The sequence below is a fragment of the Peromyscus maniculatus genome, chromosome 10 (assembly GCF_049852395.1).
Source record: "Peromyscus maniculatus bairdii isolate BWxNUB_F1_BW_parent chromosome 10, HU_Pman_BW_mat_3.1, whole genome shotgun sequence".
Lineage (NCBI taxonomy): Eukaryota > Metazoa > Chordata > Mammalia > Rodentia > Cricetidae > Peromyscus > Peromyscus maniculatus.
In genome coordinates, this window is record NC_134861.1 from 19,251,400 (window position 1) to 19,274,771 (window position 23,372).

A 23,372-nucleotide genomic window follows, 5' to 3' on the forward strand; every position below is an offset into this window, starting at 1 on the left:
CCCCTCTATGTGTGCTATAGTTATTTTAGTTATCAACTCTATATAATCTAAAATCACCTAAGTCTCAGTGAGGATTTGACCTGCAAGAATGTATGTGGGGGGTATTATCTTAATTATGTTAATTGAGATGAGAAGGCTCACCCACTGTGGGTGGCACCATTCCTTAGGCAGAAGATTATGAACTATGTAAGAATGGAGAGAGAAAAAAACACAAGCATTAGTTCTCTCAGTTCTTGGGTGTAGGTGTGACTGGCTGCTTCAAGTCCCTGGTGCCTTGACTTCTCCTCAATGATGAACTCTAATCTGGAATTCTGAGCTAAAATAATCCCTTTATCCCCTTAATTGCTCTTGTCAGAATGTTTTATCTCAGCAACAGGAAGAATACTAAGACAATGTGCATTTTCCTGTAACAAGGACACTTTGTGGCAATGTCAAAAGTCTGATATTCTAAAATAAGAAGAAAAAAATAATCTGTAGATATTCAATAATTATCATTTCAGCTTGTCAGTAGACAAAGAACATACTTTCTCTTCTTCATCCAGGGAAATACTCTAGGTAGGAACTTGACACATTTCACATTCCCCCTGTACAATGAGGGGGTTGGGTCAGAAGCTCCTGGAGACCACCTACTTCTAAAGGATCTGTCAGGGTTCAGTGTTGGGGTTCAGCCCCGACCTATCAAGGGTCCCTTGAAGGGGGAGTGAGGAATTTAGAAATGCTAAATAGGAAATATAGAAGTAGATGAAGAGAAAAGATAGAGACACAGGATAGCTTCGGGAGGGCCCTAGGTCAATACCCAGCAGCATCAAGTTTATTTCTAATGGGGTTTTTATACACTAGCAAGGGGAAAGGCAAAAGACCTCCCCCTTTCAAGATCAAAGCACAATGTACAACCAAGTGTAGACCCCTCAAAACACCTGGTAACCAAGCCCCACGGCAAAGCATCTTGTGATTAGGCATTGAAGTATATGACACCTGGTAACCATGCCTTTGCACCCTATTATGCAGCTTTGGAAAGCAACATAAACTCTGACTCTCTGACCTTGAGTCAAACCACAAGTTGGAATCTTGGTGGGCTCCAACAAGAATCTGAAGGATCTGATTGCCAAGACAAATATTTGTCTATAAGAGAAAGGAATGAAAAATGCCTATTCAAAACAATTTTAATGAGACATTAGAAACTGGTGTGGGGAAGATGGCAGCGAGCGGTACTTCACAAGCTAGTGGGTAGGAGGAGAAGAAAGGTGCTGATGAGTCCAGTAGAGAGATAGTTTGGATCGACAGGACCACAACCATTAAGAATTAATAGCAGGAGAAGGACGGACCCAGCGGCGGCTGACGGGGACATACAGGCCCGGCGGAAGAGACAAGCAGACACAGGTAGGCCTGTGGCGGCAGACGGCGGAGGTGGACAGGCCCGGGGACGGAGACGGGCAGACGCAGCTTAGAGTGGGGACGCCCCTGGCCCCAACGCCTGGGGAGGAGGCTGTCTCCGTGGGTCGGAGCCAGAGCGAATCTGAACACTCCGTCTGAGGACAACCCAGGGCCCAACTGCTGATCCTGTGAAACTCAACAACTTGGAGGTATTGGTGAGACTACCCTGCTCAGCTGAAACCCATCTGGGAGAGGATTCAGATGCCTACAGTTTGAAGTCTGAAGAAACAAGGTCAGCTGAGGAGTCGACAAATGAACAAAACGTGACCTGGGAACACAGAAGAAGGTGCTACCCAACCACCAAACCAGATCACCAGAATCATAAGTATATAATTCACCGACTGAAATCAGCTGCCCCTGAAGAAACAGCCCAATAGCACCAATTTAACCAAGAACCCCTACTAAACCAAGACTAAAAATTAGAACAAGAGAGGCACTCTTAGACACAGACACCACCTGCACCGCACAGAGGAAGAGATGAGTAGACGCCAGTGCAAAAATACAGGCAACAACATAAAGACCTATATGGTAACATCAGAACCTAATGATTCTACACGTGCAAGACCTAAACATACCATGACAGAAGAAACAGAAGAAATCAACCCTAAAAATGACTTTAAGAAGATGATAGAGGCCCTTAAAGAAGAAATAAAACATTCCCTCAAAGAGGAAATAAAAACTTTCCTTAAAGAGGAAATGAAAAACTACCTTAAAGAGGAAATAAAAACTTTCCTTAAAGAGGAAATGAAAAACTACCTTAAAGAGGAAATAAAAACTTCCCTTAAAGAGGAAATGAAAAACTCCATTAAAGAGGAAATAAAAAACTCCCTTAAAGAAATGGAAGAAAAAAACCGAACAAAAAATGGGAAGAAATCAAATCAAGCCAAGAAAAAGCAATTAAACAGATGAAAGAAACATTCCAAGATCTGAAAAATGAATTTGAGACAATAAAGAAAACACATGCTGAGGAAATGCTGGAAATAGAAATCCTGACTAAACGAACAGGAACTACAGAAACAAGCATAACAAACCGATTGCAAGAGATGGAACAGAGAATCTCTGACACTGAAGACACGATAGAGAAAATAGATTCGTCAGTCAAAGAAAACACTAAAGACAAAAAAGTTGTAACACAAAACGTCCAGGAAATTTGGGACACCATGAAAAGACCAAACCTAAGAATAATAGGGATAGAAGAAGGAGAAGAATACCAACTCAAAGGCACAGGAAATATATTCAACAAAATCATAGAAGAAAACTTTCCTAACCTAAAGAAAGAAATACCTATGAAGATACAAGAAGCTTACAGAACACCGAATAGGCTGGATCCAAAAAAAAAGTCCCCTCGCCACATAATAATCAAAACACTAAACTCACAGAACAAAGAAAAAATATTAAGAGCCGCAAAGGAAAAAGACCAAGTAACATATAAAGGTAAACCCATCAGAATAACACCAGACTACTCAATAGAGACTATGAAAGCTAGAAGATCATGGACAAATCTCATGCAGACACTAAGAGACCACGGATGCCAACCCAGACTATTATACCCAGCAAAACTCTTAATCACCATAGGCGGAGTAAACAAAATATTCCAGGATAAAACCAGATTTAATCAATACCTGTCTACAAACCCAGCCCTACAGAAAGCACTAGAAGGGAAAATTCAACCCAAAGAAGCTAAACACATCCATGAAAAATCAAGCAATAGATAATCCCACACCAACATACACCACAGAAGGACAACACAACACAACCACAAAAAATAACAGGAATTTAATGATCACTGGTCATTAATATCCATCAATATCAATAGTCTCAACTCACCTATAAAAAGACATAGGCTAACAGAATGGATAAGAAAACAGAACCCATCCATCTGCTGCATACAAGAAACACACCTTAACTTCAGATAGACACTACCTTCGAGTAAAGGGCTGGGAAAAGGCTTTCCAAGCAAATGGACCTAAGAAACAAGCTGGTGTAGCTATCCTAATATCTAGAGAAAAAGGATGTTTCAAAAGAGAAGTAGTCTTGTGGAAATGCCTCAGTGGTCCAGGTAACTACCAGAACTCGGAAATCCGCGACGGAGACTAAGGCAGCAGAGATCTAGAGTGGAGTGCTGAGTTCTGGCAAACAGCTGCATCTTTCTTCCGGTGGGTGCCTGGGCAGGGCTGATGTGAACTGTGTACAGTCCAGATTTTGAGAATCGTGCTCTCTCAGGGATCTCCACGGATTAGTGGGTGTCCTCCCTCACTGCCCCTGTGGGACAGTCTCTGTGCGGGAGAGGCCTCGCGTGACTTTGTCTCTGGTGTTCCTCTGGGGACACCTGTGTGAGAGACTGTATGCTCCAGAACCAGCTCTCGTGTCCTTTGGCCAATGCCGGAGTGTGAAATAGTCCAACGTGGGAAACAAAAGATGATCCCAATTGGGAATCGTGACTTTTTTTTTTTTTTTTTTTTTTTTTGATGATGGTCATGTTCTGTTTTGAAATAGCCTCTGTGTATTTCATTTGTTTTCTTTTACCTGGCGATCTCTGAGCAGGCTTCAGATTTTGACAGTTGATGAAGGATGCTACAGGCATTAATGTGTGGGTGAAAAGCTTGGTGAAATTCTGAGTGAAGTTTTGGTTAAAGTTGGTTGAACTTGGGATTGACTGGGAGGCCAAAGATTTAAGGAGCGGAAGATTCTCTCAAGACACAGGTTGTGTGATAATGGTGTGTTTTGTGTGTGTGAATGAGAATTTGTGAATGTTGAATTCTGGGCTTCAACAATCATTGTCAGTGCAGATCAAGCTGCAAGTATTTGTGTTTTGGAACTTAAATTATAAAGCTAGTTATGTCTTTCTGACAGCTAGTTTTGGTGTTTGTGAGCATATTTTACCTACATTGCTTTTTCAGGATGTTGAGAAAGATGCATCATGGGCACAGACTGGAGGCTGGGGGCTGGATGGTTTTGAGGAAGAGGTCTTGGTGGACTCTTTCGTGGAGCAAAGGGAAGCAATGCCTTCTGGGAAATGAGCTGAGTTTTAATCTAGTCTTTAAGATTAGAAGTCAAAAACAAAAATATTAAGGAAAGGAAAACCTAATTGATCTTTGAAGTATTGTTATATGGAATTGAGTGGGACTTTTGAGGCCTTTCTTCCAGAAAGCAAGGACTTGGTTGTCAGGCCTATGTTAGGCCTAAACCTTGGTGCCATGTAGTTGTACTTGAATCATTTCAATGGAAAGTGTCTTGGTGATTGGAACTTCTAGTGCAGTTTGGAGTTCTTCCATTTGAAAAATGTGATATTTGCATGGGATTGTTTGAATCTTGTTTTCTGGTCCCTCCCCATCACCACCCTCATAGTCTGAAGGTAGATTTTTCTCTTGATAAAGGAACAAAAAAAGTGAACATCTTGTTTGTAAATAGGTATTTAGTAACTAGTGGTAAACTTGAAATGGTAGAATTCTTTAAAGCCTAATTCTAGGTAGCCTTAAGAAAATGTATCTTAATTATTTTTGAACCTGTATTCACCTTGTATTTTTCAAATATCTTAAGTTATATTTTCTTTTTCAGAGCTGTTTCTTATTTGGGGCTACTTTTTTTTTTTAATTGAGGCGTAATTCATAAAAGGCTATATTGTTTTGATGAGATTTTTTACAACTGTGGCTGGATGTCTTTCTTTAGTCTTCCAAGAAGGGCCATTTTACTTTTTTAGAGTTACTTTTCAAAGTCATGAGGTCAACAACTTGGACTACTATGCATGTAAGTACTAATGCAAATTAAAACCCAAGTTGACCTCCAGCAGCAGTTCATTCTATGTTGACAGTGAGAGAACACTTTGCCTGTTAGGATACTGTTACTCGTGGACTGAAATGCTGAAGAAACCCCTCCCCCTATTTTGTTTTTTGCAAAAATCAAGGTATATTCTAGGGTTTCCTGGTTGACCTCAACAGATAAACTGAGATGATAGTCTTAGTTCAGAAATGATCTGAATGTAGATTTATAGTCTACGTGTACAGCTGGCTAAGTGAGATCACTTTCACAGTTCTGCATGTATCCCATTGGCTCCCCATTAGTCACTGAACTCTTAAAACTGGTATTGTAACATTATCACAATGTTTTGCGCCAATTTTATAAACTTTACAGTGCAATATGTGTTCCTTTTCTGAGGCAAACCAAAGGTATATTTCTCAAGGTTCTGCTGCTAACAGCAGCGTTGATGGAGGATTTTTTTATACATTTGTAATAGATAGAAATAAACCAGAAAAAAAAAAGTGGTGGAGGAAAAGGTGAACACTGCAAGAATACTCAAAAGGGCTGAGAGTTGCAAACGCCAAGAATGGCTTTGCATAGTAAATGGAATAAAACAGCTCTGAATTATAGCTTACTTTTCCTGGTTTGGTCTGACAGAATGATTGAATGCTTTTGTACAAAAATCAGAGCCTTAAAAACAAGGATTTGGTGAGATTGTAAAATGGTGTGCCACTTTGGCAAAACAGTTTGGTGGTTGGTCAAAATGCAAAACATTGTTACTCTGTTACTCAACAATTCTACCCTTAGGAATATATCCTCAAACTACTGAAAATGTGCACCTATGAAACATGTACATGAAGGTTTACAGCAGTGTGTTGCTAATAGTAAAAAAGTTAAAACAACTCAAATAGCTATCAAATACTGGAGAGAAATAAAATGTGGCTTATTCATACAATAGAATATTATTAAGACATAAAAATGAATGAGAAACTGACAGATTAAATGACTTCGGTGAACCTTCATAAAAAAAAAAAAAAAAAAAAAAAAAGAATGCAAGCCGCCCCATTTCTCAACTCAATGGATGCCCCTTACAGGCCCTTCTTCAGTCTCAGGATGACTGCTGTGCCTACACCCGTCTGAACTAGCACCCATCTCCTCATGAGGTGAGGCCAGAGAGTAAGAGATCTCCCATAAAAGGTCACTATTTCTCTTCTGTTTGTTGGGCCATTTCTGGGTATCTTAGACCTTCAATGGTAATCTTGTTTGAATATATATCAGAAGAAGTCTGGTACTCTATTGGAAAGGAATCAGGGAGAAAGATTGTTTTGGAGGGCAAGCAGGTACTAACATATTCACACTGGCCCCAGGACTTAGGGATGGGACTTCCTCTTGCTTCCTGAGGGTTCATGGCACCCTTGTTAGAGAATCAAGGACTGGCTTAATCATTTGGCAAGAAGGGACACAGAGAGATTTAGAAACTGGTTCAAGCAGACACAGGTAGAAGAGCATCGGGCCTTTCTTTTGCTTTCCTGCCTTCTTGGAGTTTGTTTATGGCTTATGTCCTTTGGAGACCCAGAGAGCAAGACAGGAACAGGGCTGATGAGATTGTTCACTCTGTAAGCAGTCCATATGTAACTGTTCACTCTAGAATAACCCTTAACATAAATATTCTAGAAAAAAAAAAGAAGAAGGAGAAGAATACCAACTCAAAGGCACAGAAAATATATTCAACAAAATCATAGAAGAAAACTTTCCTAACCTAAAGAAAGAAATACATATGAAGATACAAGAAGCTTACAGAACACCGAATAGGCTGGATCCAAAACAATTTTAGTGTATAGAAAAAAATCTGAGTCTGTGTCAAGAATATTCATCAACAGGATAGAGGAGACAGGGTATGAATGAAAATAAAGTGTGATGATGGCACCTGTGCATGTAAGTGAATCTATCTCTTTCCATTTAAAAGCATTTTTAAAAACTAATAAAAAAAATGTGTGCAACTCAAGAATTATACCTTTTAAACAGCATTCCAAGGGCAAGTATCAATGATGCTGTTGTCATTTCCTGGAAAAGAAAAACTACATTTTGAAGGCATAGGTTACTTTCTTGATAGCAAGTCTGAAAGTTCAGTTCTGGGATCTGAACTGACATCTTGCTCAAAGTGCATACTGCTGAATCCGTGAATACTGGATGGTTTTTTGTGGTGGCAAACAGAGCGAGCAGACTTGCCATGGTTGTCATAGAATAGATCTATTTCAGCTGTAGTGCTGTTCATGGTGAGGAGAGGCTTGTCCAAGCACAGGATTCTCAGGCCTGCACTTCCAGAAAGCCAGCCTTCTCCCACTATCCCCACTGCAAAGGATTTAACTGTGGTGTGCCTGGAGGCATAAGCAGATGACCCCAGCTATTCAGAAGTCCAAGGCAAGTGGATCACAAGTTCAAGGCTTGTTTTGTCAACAGAGTGAACTCAAGGCTGTCTGGGGCAACTTAGACCCTGTCTCAAAAGAATTGTTAATAAAATGAGGACTGCAGATTGTGAAAGCTAAGTGCTGGAGGGTTTGCTTAGAGTGTGAGACCCTGGGTTCAATCTCTGCCATCTCAAAACTTTAAAAAAGCAAAGTAAAACAAAAACAAAAATAAGCATTATTGGGAAGAAACGAAACTGAAAAGAGTAATGGACTTATGTGCTACAATTCTAGGATGAAAATTACATGGAGGGTGGGAAAGAGTCATTTTGCTTACATTTTGGATTCTCTATATAAAATAATTCAGGCCTGAGTTGAATCCAAAGTAGCTATTCTTAACCACAAGAGTTTCCAATGAAGCACTGGAATGACTTTTACAAGGCTCCATGAACTAAATGCCAGACACTTTGGGTTGCTTCTAAATTTACCTGAAAATATGCAACGAGTCTATAGACATGAACTTTATCATTTTAAAAGAGCTGATGTTGAGGAATATTTTTCTCCTCCTCTTCCTTCCTTCTTTCCTTCCTTCTTTCTATGCTAGGGATGGAACCCAGAGCATTTTGCATACTGTTAAGTGTTTTTTACCACTGAGCTACCACACTTCAGCTGGGCTTTATAGACACAGTTTGCTTTTTGCTTTTTTTTTTATTTATTTATTTTTTTGTTCCAAGAATTTTGGAGTGTGCTTACCAAGTTACAGCATAATGCAAAACATTAGAAAATCGTAAACTATAAGGCCCCAATGTGATGTATGTAAGATGAGATTTTTTTTCTTTCTATTAGTGGAGAGGAAATCCAAGTTAACTAGACGGTCAGCTCTTGAACTACAGTTCAGGGGAGTGAAAGTACAGTTTCACAGGTCAACTGAAACCTGGTGAAAGTGACAAGTCCAGAGAGAGCCATGAGCCAGATTGGGGAAAATCAAATGTCAGGCCTGTCCTCTCTCTCTCTCTCTCTCTCTCTCTCTCTCTCTCTCTCTCTCTCTCTCTCTCTCTCTCTCTCTCAATCTCTCTCTCTCTCACACAATCTGTGTGTATGTCTGCCTCTCTCTGTGTCTGTCTCTGTCTTGCTTCTCTGTCTGTGTGTGTGTGTGTGTCTGCCTCTCTGTGTCTGTCTTTGTCTCTTTGTGTGTGTCGGCCCCCACTCTGTGTGTGTGTGTGTGTGTGTGTGTGTGTGTGTGTGTGTGTCTGTCTGTCTGTCTGTCTGTCTGTCTGTCTGTCTGCCTGCCTCTCTGTGTGTCTGTCTCTGTGTGTATGTCTCTCTGTGTGTCTGCCTCTCTGTGTGTCTGTATCTCTTCTCTGTCTGTCTCTCTGTCTGTCTCTCTCTGTGTCTCTCTGTGTCTCTCTGTCTCTCTCTCTGTCTCTGTCTCTCTGTCTCTCTCTCTCTCTCTCTCCCTCTCTGTGTGTGTGAGTGTGTGTGTGTGTGTGTGTGTCTGCCTCTCTCTGTGCCTGTGTCTATCTCTCTTCTCTGTCTGCCTATCTGTGTGTGTGTCTATCTGTCTGTCAGTCTACTAATCTCAATCATTCCACCTTGGCTTATAAAGCTAAGTCAAGCCATGGAGCACAGTGGGAAAAGTAGACCCAGATAGCAGCATCAGGCCACATGTCTGCCCAGGTTGGTGCTAAGCCACTGGCTACTGAGGTTATTCTAAACCAAATCTTCAGGTTCCAACTGGAAGAAGACTGTCCAGGATAATTTTATGTCAACTTGACACAAGTTAGAGTCATGAGAGCCTCAATTGAGAAAATGCCTCCAGAAGATTCTTAATTAGTGATTAATGGAGGAGGGCCCAGCCAATTGTGGGTGTTTCCATCCCTAGGCTGGTGGTCCTGGTTCTATAAGAAAACAGGCTGAGAAAACCATGGGGAGCAAGCCAGTAAGCAGCACCTCCATGCTTCGCATCAGCTCCTGGCTCCAGTTTCCTACCCTGTTTGAGTTCCTGTTCTGGCTTCCTTCAGTGATGGACCACAATGTGGAAGTGTAAACCCAATAAACCCTTTCCCTCCCAACTTGCTTTTTGGTCATGGTGTTTTGTCGCAGCAATAGAAACCCTAACTAAGACAAAGACTGACTTGATTAGCTGTTTCTTTGCATTCAAAAGGGCCTTGGTGAAACCAGAGAGCCAGGTGGCCCAGACTATAGAGATGGAAGAGAAAGGGGAGGGTAGCAGATGCCTGGGGCTCACTGAGCAGTTGCTAAGCAGCACTTGCTGTGCTGTTAGGAACTGAGAATCCTAAAACCAACCTGTCAGTCTGCTGGGCTCTCCAGCTGTGAGTCTGTGACACCACACCAGGGTGACATGCCAGAGACTGTCACCCATGGACTTGCAGCAGTGCGCACGAACTGAAATGAAGAAGAATGAGTTCTCAGAGCACACCCTGACTGTAATCAATTCCCATTTTCTGCACATAACTCGGTTCTTCTGACATTTGTTCAGTTTTTGTCTCTTTTAAGAAATATTTTCATTGGAGTGATACAGTGAAAAGAACATTGGCCTTGGACACACAGAGTTTTGATTGCAGGCTCAATGCCCGGTAGTCTTCATGACTATGGTCAATTAATTCAACCCTGATGAACCTCAGTTCTCTCGTAAATAAAATGAAGATAATATTGCCACTAATGGCTGAAATGACAGGATTGTAGAAACATTCTATGAGAAATTCTCTGGCTTTGTGACACAGGTCTGCAATCGCAACTCTCGGGTCTCCTTCCTGTTCCCCAAACAATTCCTCAATACCTCTCAAACGTATTCTCAAGCACATAGAAGAAAGAAAAGGCTCTCAGGTAAGATGTTAGGCTGCTCATAAGCACATGGGGCCAGTGGCTTTCCTGTGCGTGCATCCATGAACAGAGTGTTTTCTGCCTCATAATGTGGCCCATTTCTATTCCTCTCATTATGGATACACTGGCCTCAAGCCAACAGGCTCCACAAGGCATCACACTTTATTACTGTTAGGCCCAGTGGCAGCTGTACATATGAATTTTATTCATTACTATATGGATCATTTTCAACTAGGAAAATCATAAAACTAGAGGGCTAGACTCTGGTCTATTGTAGAGGAGTGTCACTGATAGATGTCTCCAGGGTTTTCAGTGAACATTAAACAAAACAGTTTATGAGAAAAGGCTAGCCCAGGACCTAATTCTAAATACAATGAAAAATTACTTTCATTTTTCTAACCTGTCATTGTTGTTTTGTCCTTTTCTATATAGATAACAATAAAGAAAAATAAGCCAAAAGACAAAATAAAATTAAAGTGCATTAATCCAATAGCTTCTTTATTTTATATATCTACTATAACTATTTTCCAGCTTAGAATATAAGAAGACATACCTTGATTCCTTTTTGTTCAATACCTGTCAACCATGATTCTATTTCCTGCATCTGAGTCTCACGATTCTGGCTTCATATGTATATAAGATCATGTGGTATTTGTCTTTCTGTACCTAGCTTATTTTACTTAGCATAATATCCAGTAACATCTTCACTCCTGTTCTAAGTTGTTGTATAGCAATTTCCTCCAAGTCAAATCATTGCATCCTGCAGGAAAGCTCATTAAAATTCAGAAGAAACAACTCAGTAGTTTCAGGAAATCCCTGAAATTGACCAGATATAACAGGTCCATCCCTCCTCAAGCACATATAAACAATAAGGACTTCTGGGAGATACTTTCAGGTAAGCCTAGCTGCCTGGAAGAAACAGACCACTCAAGTTGCCTGGAAGAGGCTCATACCAACTGATCTACCTGAATAAAAGCTCCCCAACCTGTCGAACTACCAGCAAGTTGTACAGTGAGCTCTAGATTTCCAACTTTCATGAGTTGTCACCCACTCTTAGGTGGGCTTTGCTAATGTAACTGTCTTCAGGTTATTTCTGATCCTGTCAGTAAGCCCTCCTACAGATTCCTGTAAGTATATAGGGAAAAATATAACTTCCCATCAATGGGTAAATTAGTAAAGAAAATGTGGTACATGCATGTAATGGAATGTTATTTAACAATAAAAAGGGGGATCTGTTAGTTGTGTTGTGTGACACTATTCGTGGGGGGACATGAGCAGAATTTTACATACTGATAGAAAACTACCAACAAATCAAAGTAAGGCTACCAAAGTCCGATTTGGTGAACCAACGAGCTTTTTCCCTATATCTTGGCAATTATAAACAATGTTACAATGAATAAGAGAATGTAGGTATTTCTTTGGGCCCTTGACTTTAACTTATTTGAATATATATAGGAATAAAATTATCCAGTCATATGGTAGTACCAAATTTAATTTAGAGGAACTCCTAGACTGTTCTCCATAATGAATGTGCCAGTTTATATTCCCAGTTCTCTTTTCTCCATTTCCAGGACACTTGTTACCATTTGGTTTTTGTAATGATGGTCATCCTAACAGCTGTGAGGTCATATCTTCCTACAGTTTTGATTTGTAGTCCTATGATGATCAGTGAGAATGAGCACATTTCTTGCTTATTAAAAAAATCTGATTTTTTTTGCCTCATTAACTATCAAGTCATTAATATCAATTCTTTTAATATTCTGTATGATGAAACCCGAAATGTGACATCTAGGAGATTCTCTTCAGAGCTCAGTTAGCTTTGATCCACTATTTCCCTGATCCCAAAACTTCATTTTTTTATTTGTTCTTTGTTTTGTTAGACTATGGCCTTGTAGGAGTTTTTCCAAAAAAAGATAAAGTAGATTTGGCTGCTCCAAGGCCCCTCATTATCACAGACATCTTTCCAAGGCTGTTATCTTAAGTTCATGTTTTGTTAAACCTTTTAGAAACAGGACAGTTAAACTTAACAGGTTAGAACACGACTGTGTGGCCAGCTCTCTCCCGCCCCTCCTGGCTTGCAGTGGAATCACAGGTGCACAGACAACCTGACTTAGGCTGGGGCGTTACACTGGGCAGTCTGAGCCGATGCATAAGCTGTACCCATGTCTGCCTATAGCAGACTGCCATCTGGAGAGAGCAGAGAAGAAATGGCTTCTGGGAAGGAAGAAAAGGCTTCCTCCAGATGCAGGCTACATCTTTTTCTGCTCTGTGTGCCATCAGTCAGGAGCTCCCTGCACAGAGCCAGAGATCCTGTCCCAGCATGAGAATATTCCCCTGCGATACTATCAGTAAGATGGATATTTAAAATATCGCCCATAAGAAGTGATGGAATATTTTATTCTCCCTATAAAACTAATAGAAAATTATTATCATATAAGGAAACAATCAGAGAGTATCTATAGGAAAAAGTAGGGCAAGCTCATAATAAGTAAACAAGGAATCATAACTTTTTTAGAGTTCATATATTTTGTGCAGCACTGACATCCTTGTAGGATATGCTCCAGAAAGTATTTTTGGTAGATGCCTGAATCAGCAGCTAATGCTGAACCCCACACACAGCAGGCCTTCAATTGCATGCTCTGCAGCATTCCCATGAAACAGCAGTTAATCTGTGCTTCCATTTTTTCATGCCCTGTGATCCCCTTGGCATCCCAACTCTTTCCTTTTGGAGCAAGACAAAGTTACCTTGAACACAAAGCCTGGAATACCAGGCCAGTGCTTCCCATGTATAAGATGGCTACTAAGAAAGTGGGTAGTGTATACTGCATGGATACCTTAAATAAAAGGATAATTCATTTCCTGGGCAGCGGTTTTATCGTGACACTTAAAACAACTTTAAAAACTACAATTTAAAACTTACAAATACTTACTACTTACTTACTCATAAAAATAACTAATATTTAATTGTAGAACATTCTACTTCACATTTTCAGGTCACAGTTGACACCAGTAATTATAATGTTAAAAAAATGAAACTGTGCGGAAAGGGGACCTCTGTAGCAGTTTCCAGACTTACAGTGTTATTGGTTGTAATATCTTCATCATCCTAAATAAGTTTACTTCTGTGTTTAATGTGAAGGAATCATTTTTAATGACTTCAAGGCGGTTCCAAAAATTGGTTTCAGAACCAACCAAATCAGAATCCACCACCACGCTGGGGGCACATGCCAAGGCCTTAAGAGTCTGAAAAGACAGTGCATAGTTAAGAAGATTCTTAGGGTAGAATTTTCTCACATTCCCCACGTCCTTACCTACAGTGTGCAAGCACAGCTTGCTGCCCAGAAGAACACTGTAATTTGATTCCCTGGTGTCAAGGAGATGCTTAGGTACATACCATTTTCATTTTCTGAAACCGTGAAGGACTCTTTTGCAAGGAGGTATTTTCTTTGGGTGTATTTTCCTCTAGAGAGCAACCTTGCTGGTTAGCAGTCTTGTGTAGCAATATTCACCCTCCTAAACATTTATCATCAACCTCAGATTCTACTCACCACTTGGCCAGCAATTGTGAGCTGCCTTCTCTGGCTGGGACGTATTATCTCTTTAGTCCCATCCATTTTAGGAGATCTACCTACACTCTGCGTCCCTTATAAAGATCTCATGGGTCAAATCACCTCCTGGATCTCAACCACACACATCTCTCCCTTGGCCATGCTCCCATCATGCTTTGTCCGCGTGACTGGGATAACTATTGGTTTTATACTCACATTACCATCCCTCCTTATGCCATGGGTGTCTGCAGAGAGCAACCCTGTACAATGATGTCTGCTTCAAATAAGTTTCCATTATTTATTATTTATTTAGATTGAGAGTAAAGGAGATATTATTTTATTGTTATTTAGCTTGAAGGATTAAAAGAGCTACAGTACTGTGGAGAATTGACTATATTTTTGTCATGTTTGACATTTACATTTTCGGAATTCAGAATCCTGAAGAGGAGAAACTCAAAGACTGAGAATCTCTTTACTGTGATTTCACAATCGAAAGTGCTATCCAAACCATATCCCTTTACACCATGACCCAAGTTCCCGGGTAGATGAGGGGGATCGGGAAAAGGGATCTGCCCACATCTGACTGAGGGAAAGAATTGTGCAGGTTGTAAAAAGCAAGGCCAGCATGGGCATCTGAGAGTCATCACTATTGTTTCCCCCTCGAGTTCAAATGATTTCGACCTTGCATCCTGGATGCCAACCCATCCCTGTCTCTCACATCTGATCCTCACCACAGCAGAGAAGGGACTTGGTCTGAGCTCTGAGTTTTGTCCAAAGATCTAGGTCCAGGGCAAGAAGGAGATGGCACTTTATGATTTTGTGTAAATATGTCTTATTTATGTCTGAGTTTAATCGGAAACAAGTGGAAGGCTCAGTTCTTTCTACTTGCACCAAGCTTGGTGGCTGGCACAAGGCAAAGCACTGCACGGGCCTTCCCCACTTAAAGAGAAGAACTGACTGTTTCGTCTGCCTTGATGAAAACACCCTTTGAATTCCTTGAGCCTGTTTTCTCTACTCCTCACAAGCATCAGCCAAGGGCAGGATCAACATCCAGATAGTTTATGTTCCCCACAGGGTCACTTATGGGGAATGTTTAATTAGAAACAGAGAGAGAAAACTGAGGGTTTAGATCAGATTTCCCCACTAGTGTCTCAATATTCTTTTTTATCAAAAGAGTAGAATTTTTGAAGCAAATGGTCCATTATTTTATTTTCTTCATTAATATGTGAAAAGCCATGAGACTCTGATTAAGAAAAATCCAAAGTAGGCCTCAAATGATAAACTTTCAGCTCTTTAGGGTTTATTTTTATTTGTCTGTATGTAAACGTGTGTGCACATGTGTATGCCCTTAGAGGCCAAAAGAGGGCCTAGGATCCCCCGGATCTGGAATCACAGGTGTCATGAGCACCCAGCGTAAGTGCTGGGAGCTGAACTGCAGTCCTCTGGGAGAGCAGAAAGCATTTCTCAACTGCTGAGCATAAGTGCCGCTCCTTCAGTTCTCTCCTTAGTGTGAGGAGAATTCCTGTAAGAATTTTTTTTTTTTTTAAGATTTATTTATTACCTATACAGTGCTCTGCCTACATGTATCCCTGCAGGCCAGAAGAGGGCACCAGATCTCATTATAGATGGTTATGTGTCACCATGGGAACTCAGGTTCCCTGGAAGAGCAGCCAGTGCTCTTAACCTCTGAGCCATCTCTCCAGCTCCTCATGTAAGAATTTGAACTTAGAAAAATATATGACAGTTTGAATAAAGTATTGAACATCCATCAGGAGCCCACATTCTTTCTGCATCAGAACACACATCCAGCACACAGCATCTGACACAGCTATAATATATTCTAGGAAAGAGCAAAGTCTGAAAGGAAGTATATTCCCTGCTATTAGGAACACATGTCAGAGCTTGTCTTCCATCACTGCTTAGATTCTATTACTCTGGGTCATTTCCCAAAGTTCTGGGGAAATTTAAGGACACTGCCACCTGAGGCTTCCATCTACCTTAGGCTGCCTGAAGTAGTTTTCTTTTTTTTAAAAAAAAAAAAATTTAAGTTCAAGAATTATAGGACACCCCCCATGTATATATATGTGTGTGTGTGTGTGTGAGAGAGAGAGAGAGAGAGAGAGAGAGAGAGAGAGAGAGAGAGAGAGAGATCAAAAGGAAGCCTCTGCTCACTGTCTATTACAGCAATGTTGGGGGATGGTGAAGTTACTGTCTTCAAGATGTGATAAGAAACCCAAATGAGATCAGCCAGTGCTTCTTAGGGCTGGCTACCTGACATGACTATAATTGAGAATTCCAGCTCACAGGGGTGCAGGAAGGTAGGGCATCTTTACTATTGCAAAGAATTGAGATTCTCGAAACATGTCTGGGAAAAAGAAGTGGCCTTACCCAACGTCACATATATTCAGACCTCAAGCCCGATGCATTGTGAGTTTAAGGGAAAACGTGGATATGCAAAAGGGTTAAAGTCTGGGGTCTCTTGTCAGCCTTCATAGCAAATGCTGTGCTGAGTTCCTGCTGCCCTGCTGGTGAGAGCCTTCCAGTAGATGCTGGGGTGAGGAGCCCTCTCCCTTCTCGTGGCCCCCAGATTTCCTTGTCTTTCTGTGCTTGCTCACTTCCAACCTATCCCTTTGGATGTCAACTTACTCTTTCTGTGGAGAGACGAAGAGAAGGACGTGAGCATCAGGGAAGAGGACAGGGGAAGAGACTGAGAAGGAGGAGCATGAAAAGAAGGAACTTGGGGAAGAAAGGAAGGAACGTAAGTTTAAGGCAAACCTACTTTGGGGCAGGTACAGCAGTAGATAATTTTTAATATCTCACCTGTCACCAGAAAATGTTCGTTTGGAGGACCAGGAAATCTGCTGTAAGACAGTGTCTCCTAGAAATGACAGGGACACCTTCGCCCATAAATCAACAATATGACTAGCTAAATAAGACCCAAAGATGACACCAATAGACAGCTAACATGATGGTGGAAGATCTCACAGGACCCCACCCCTAGGCAAAGAGCTATAGGCAACCAAGGAATACAGAGAATGTGAGAATTAGTGGTCTCCAAAGATGAACTGCTAATTGGTTATCCAGTACCAAGTAGTCAGCCCTGAACTTGTATGCCCCAAAGAAGTAACACTAAGCAGGCTGGGCAGTTTACACATTTAGGGGTGTGTGTGTGTGTGTGTGTGTGTGTGTGTGTGTGTGTGTGTGTGACAATAATACAAGAAGGTCATGATTTCAAGAGGAAGTAGGGGAATAGTACATGGGAGGGACTGAATTTAGGAAGGGTAAGGGGGAAATGATGTAATTATATTTTAATTAAAAATAAAAAAATAAATTAAAAAAAAAATAAGGTCCCAGGCAGTGGTGGTGAATGCCTTTAATCCCAGCACTTGGGAGGCAGAGGCAGGTGGATCTCTGAGTTTGAGGCCAGCCTCTCCTACAAAGTGAGTTCCAGGACAGCCAGGGCTGTTACACAGAGAAACCCTGTCTTGAAAAACCACAAAAAAATAAATAAATAAATAAATAAATAAAAAATAAAAATAAAAAAAAATTAAGTAAGTAAAACAAAATAAAAATCTCTAAGAAAATATATGGAAATGAATAAGTGTTTAGAAGAGGCACGGCCCATGTTTTTTGACATTTTTATCTCAGCATAAATGGCAGTGTGTTTGTCAGAATAATATATGAATACAGACATCCAGTACCTTCCAAGGTGCCCAACCAATGCCGATGTTTCTTTAAATATAGTCTTCAACGAAGCTGCAGCATGTCACAGACAGCTTCACGTTAGAGCACACTGTAATGCATCAATACATTGATAAAAACGGACATTTTCAAACACTCAGTTTTTAGTCTTCCCATCTATGAATGTAATAATTCGCATATTAACTTTTAACTAAATAAATAAATAAAAAAGAATGTCGTAGTTTAGATGACACTCACCACTCCTCCTCGGATTCACTCCCTCCTCCTCCCCCGTCCCCCCAGCTCTTCTACTCATCTTTTCCTTCTCACTCTCATGCCTCCATCGACTCCAATTAGGTCTGTCATTGACTCCTGGGTGTGGCGCTGTCCACGGGTGCTTGCTTGACCTACCAGATGACGCACCCCGTGAACTGACCCACCCACCCCCACTCCCCCAAAACCATAGACCATCTTTAACTCCTCAGTTAGGGGTCGAGGCCCTTGAACTACCCCCCATTCCTGCACGCTAGAATGCTGACTGACTTGACCTATTTAGTGTAGGTCTTGCGCAGGCAACCACAGCTGCTGGAAGTTTGTAAGCGCTGCAGCTCTGTGCAGTCCATAAAACTAAATTTAACACTGTTACTAAACTTAGATCTTGGCGAAGGGGAGTGGGGGAGACCAATAGGTGAATGGTGCCCTCTGCTGGTTAACTGCAGCATGTCCAGCATCAAGTTTAGCCGAAGGAAAGGAGGCAGAAATGGCAGGTTCAGAAATTTTCTAAAGGAGTATGCACTCAAAAATAACGAGGAATTCCAGCCAGCAACGACAGAGCAAGAACACTGCTTACTAGCTTGCTTTTCATGGCTTGTTCAGTTTGCTCCTTACACAACCCAGGACCACAATGGACTCTGCCCTCCCACATGGACCTTTAATCAAGAAAATACCACCACAGATTTGCCCACAGGCCAATCTGAGTGAGGCAATTCTTCATTTGAGGTTCCTTCTTCCAAGGCGTCAAGCTGAAGAAACCTAGCCATCACACACATTTCCTCTTTCCTTGTATTTCTGTCTCATAGCTTCTATAGAAAACTGAGCTCATTTTTATGCCAGCTAGTGGGATGTGGTTTGGGTCAGAATTATCTACTCCTTAAGAGAGTAGCTCCCTTCCCTCAGCTCTCACCCCAGGTCAGTTCCTCTCAATGAGTCTCCAGTTTATCTCAGACATTAACTGGGAATGTGGACAATAACTCACACTAGGTTATCAACTTTATTTTATTTTATTTTTTTTATTTAAGACTTATTCATTTTTGACCAACCTCTCATCCCTCCTCTCACTCACTTCTTCTATCCCCCCCACACACACACCCCTCATCCCTTCCTCCAAAAGGATAAGGTCTCCCATGGGGAGTCAGCAAATCCTGGCACATTCAGTTGAGGCAGGACCAAGCCCCTCCCCCGGCATCAAGGCTGTGCAAGGTGTCCCACCATAGGCACTGGGCTCCAAAAAGTGGGCTCATGCACCAGGGATAGTGCCAGGGGCCCCTCAAACAGATAAAGCTACACAACTGTCTTCTGTATGCAATGGGCCTAGTTGGTCCCATGCAGGCTCCACAGCTGTTGGTCTAAAGTCCATGAGTTCTTATGAGCTTGGTTCAGTTGTCTGTGTAGATTTCTCATTCATGATCTTGTTGCCCCTTGCTCATAGAATCCCTCTTCCCTCTCTTCAACTGGGCTCCCGGAGCTCGGCCTGATGCTTGGCTGTGGATCTCTGCATCTGCTTCCCTCAGTTTCTAGATGAAGGCTCTGTGATGACAGTTAGGGTGTGCACCAATCTGAGGTAATCTGTGGTGATATTTTATTTGTATGTTAATAAATAAAGCATGCCTGGAGATCAAGGGGGGAAAGGCCAGCCATTTTTAAGTAAACATAGAAGTCAGGCAGTGGTAGCACATGCCCTTAACCCTATCACATGGCAGGCAGGGTCTCTGTGTGTTCAAGGTCACACTGGGAACAGAGCGAAGCATGGTGACACACGCCTTTAATCCCAGTACCAACCATAGAGACCTGGAGGTCTGTACAGACAGGCAGTAAAAAAAGAAGTGAGGTAGCTGGGCTAAGAGCCAATGAGAGGGGAGAACAGCAAGGCAATAAAGGCACAGGCTAGACAGGAAGTAACTCCCTTTGGTAGCTGCAGAGCTGGAGAGGTAAGGTTGGTGGCTGTTACTATTTCCCTGGTCTGTAAGGCCCCTATATTTGGCTCTGTGTTCTTTATTTAATAAGACTGCTTAGAAATTCATCTATAGTAATCAACTCTTAAATGTGTCTTCCCAGTTGAGTCAAGGTTTCTGGAATCTATAACAAGATGTATTGAGTTTCCCTAGAAGACTGTTACTTACCCTGGGGTGTCCCCTGTGATGGATGCTCTCTGCCAAGGGTAAGGTGAACAAGTGCCTCTTAGCTTCAACCTCTTTATAATCAGAGACTTAGAGACTGTCCAACTAAAAGTAGTAAGGTTGAAACAAGCAAAAGAAGTTATAGAGACTAGAAGAAGGACTGGCAATGGGGATAAACGCTGAATCCTAGCAAACAAAGACTCTGGAAACAAAAATAAAATGTTCAGCTAGGAAAGATCTCCCATGCTCATGGATAGGTAGGATTAACATAGTAAAACTGGCAATCTTACCAAAAGCAATCTACAGATTCAATGCAATCCCCATCAAAATCCCAACACAATTATTCACAGACCTGGGAAAAACAATACTCAATTTCATATGGAAAAAAAAAAGCAGGATAGCCAAAAGAATCCTGTACAATAAAGCAACCTCTGGAGGCATCATGATCACTGACTTTAAGCTCTACTATAGAGCTACAGTAATAAAAACAGCTTGGCATAAAAACTGACATGTGGACCAATGGAATTGAACTGAAGACCTTGACATTAATCTGCACACCTATGAACATATGATTTTCAACAAAGAAGCCAAAAACTACACAATGGAAAAAAGAAAGCATCTTCAACAAATGATGCTGGCATAACTAAATGTAAACATGTAGAAGACTGCAAATAGATTCATATCTGTCACCGTGCACAAAACTTAAGTCCAAGTGAATTAAAAACCTCAACATAAATCCAGTTACTCTGAACGTGATATAAGAGAAAGTGGGAAGTAGTCTTGAACACATTGGCACTTGAGATCACTTCTTAAATATAACACCAGTAGCACATACACTGAGAGAAACAATCAATCAATGGGACCTCTTGAAACTGAGAAGCTTTTGTAGGGCAAAGGACATGGTCAAAAAGGCAAAGCGACAGCCTACAGAATGGGAAAAGATCTTCACCAACCCCACATCTGACAGAGGACTAATATCCAGAACATATAAAGAACTCAAGAAATTAGACATCGAAATACCCAACAATCCAATTAAAAATGGTCTATAGAGCTAAACAGAGAATTCTCAACAGAAGAAGCTCAAATGCCTGAAAGACATTAAGGAATTGCCCAACATCCTTAGTCATCAGGGAAATGCAAATCAAAATGACTCTGAGATACCATCTTACACCCGTCAGAATGGCTAAGATAAAAAACACTGAAGACAGCTTATGCTGGAGAGGATGTGGAACAAGGGCAACACTCCTGCACTGTTGGTGGGAATGCAAACTTGTACAGCCACTTTGGAAATCAATATGGCACTTTCTTAGAAAATTGGGAATCAATCTCCCTCAAGACCCAGCTATACTACTCTTGAGCATATACTCAAGGAATGTTCAATCATACCACAAGGACACATGCTCACCTATGTTCATAGCAGCATTATTTGTAATAGCCAGAACCTGGAAACAACCTAGATGCCCTTCAACTGAAGAATGGATAAATAAAATGTGGTACATATACACAATGGAGTACTACTCAGCAGAAAAAAAAAAATGACATCATGAGGTTTGCAGGCAAATGGATGGAACTAGAAAAAATCATCCTGAGTGAGGTAACCCAGACTCAGAAAGACAAACATGGTATGTACTCACTCATAAGTGGATACTAGATGCAAAGCAAAAGATAACCAGACTGCAACTCACAACTCCAGGGAGGCTACCTAGTAAAGAGGACCCTAAGAAAGACACAGGGATTGCCCAATGACAGAGAAATGTATGAGATCTACATGAGCAAACTGGAGGTTGGGGGTGGGGGGGGGGGGTCGGGTAATGGAGGACAAAGATCAGGGGAAAGAGAGCCTATGGGAGCGGGAGGTCCCAGCTAGATCAGGAGCAGAGTGGGAGAACAGGGAGGGAGATACCATGACGAATGAAGACCCCAGGGGAATAGGAAGAAGCAGAGAGCTAGAGAGGTCTCCAGAAATCCACAAAGATACTTTCACTGTAGACTACTGGCAGTGGTCGAGAGACTGCCTAAGCTGACCTGCTCTGGTGATCAGATGGCCAAACACCCTGGCTGTCATGATAGAACTCTCATCCAGTGTCTGATGGAAGCAGATGCAGAGATCCACGGCCAAGCCCCAGGTGGAGCTCCGGGAGTCCACTTGGCGAGAGAGAGGAGGGGTTGTATGATTGAGAGATATTGAGACCATGATTGGAAAAAGCACAGGGACAAATAGCCAAACTAGTGGAAACACACGAACTGTGATCCAATAGCTGAGGAGCCCCCATGGAACCGGACCAGGCCCTCTGGATAAGTGAGACAGTTGGTTAGCTTGAAATGTTTGGGAGGCCCCCAGGCAGTGGGACTGGGACCTGTCCTTGGTGCATGAGCTGACTCTTTGGAGCCTGGGGCCTAGCCTTGGTGTAGGGAAGAAGGGCCTGGACCTGCCTAGGCTGAGTCTACCAGGCCAGGCTGACTCCCCAGGGGAGGCCTTGCCTTGGAGGAAGTGGGAATAGGGGGTGGATTGGGAGGGAGGGCTGAGGGTGGGAGGAAGGAAGACCCGGGAATCCATGGCTGATATGTGAAATTTAGTTAATTATAAAATACAAATTTTTTAAAAATAAAAAATAAAATGTTCAGCTAACTTAATAACCCCACAAGCAGGAAGGTTTACGATTCCACAGTATGTATCAGTCTCGGTAGTCTTTGATATTTCACTATAGCTTTTGCTAGATGCTACTAGATGAAGTACATACTGCATTGAGAGCCAAGCTTCCCCAGGCAGCTCCCTCCAACGTTTACAATAAAGAAGCTAAGGAAAGGAATAACACGATCTAAATAACATGATTTAAATAACATTTAAATAACCACCTGTCCAAGAAAAAAAAATTAACACTACGTGAACTTCTAACTTTTCAGCAGCCTTAACCATGTAAGCATGGCAAAGATGGGGCGCCTAGGGGGAAAAGGGAGCTCCTCCCTTGGAGGGAGAGCCTATGAGCTCAGACCCTCCGCCTCCTCTCAGAACTTTCTAGCTACAAAAACACATTGGGAGTCCCGCCCTTGGGAGTCCCGCCCACGCTGTAGCTGTCATCTGTCACTCAGCGGGGACTCTGGACCTTGTAGTCACTAGCCGCCTTTGATTTCTTCCCTTTCGGTGATGAAACCCAGGAAAAACTACCAAGCCCAGAAGGCACCGCGCGCCCCGGAGTAGGAGGAGCGGAGAGCGAGAGGGAGGGACTCGGAGGCCTCCCGGAAAGGATTCAAATTCCCAGGACTGAAATCGCGGGAGGAGCCGGCTCAGCGCCATTAGGTAGGAGAGACTGCCCCGTCCTTCCCGG

At 41.9% G+C, this 23,372-nt stretch overlaps 1 long non-coding RNA gene across 13 annotated transcripts in view; it reads right to left on the reverse strand.

The window, feature by feature from the left end:
• The window catches only part of LOC143267569 (uncharacterized), a 46,229-nt gene that overhangs the window by 13,037 nt on the left and 9,820 nt on the right, over positions 1-23,372 (reverse strand). For 4 of the 13 annotated variants that reach the window (XR_013042812.1, XR_013042816.1, XR_013042809.1 and 1 more), the window contains exons 2-3: positions 13,498-13,664; positions 9,885-9,983 (exon numbers count right to left, since the gene is read on the reverse strand). The exons of 3 other annotated variants lie outside the window; for them this stretch is intronic. This is a non-coding gene — a long non-coding RNA (uncharacterized LOC143267569). Of the gene's footprint in view, positions 1-7,186; positions 7,237-9,884; positions 9,984-13,497; positions 13,665-23,372 lie in introns of all 13 variants that reach the window. 6 more of the 13 variants (XR_013042803.1, XR_013042806.1, XR_013042804.1 and 3 more) reach the window with 3 other exon arrangements.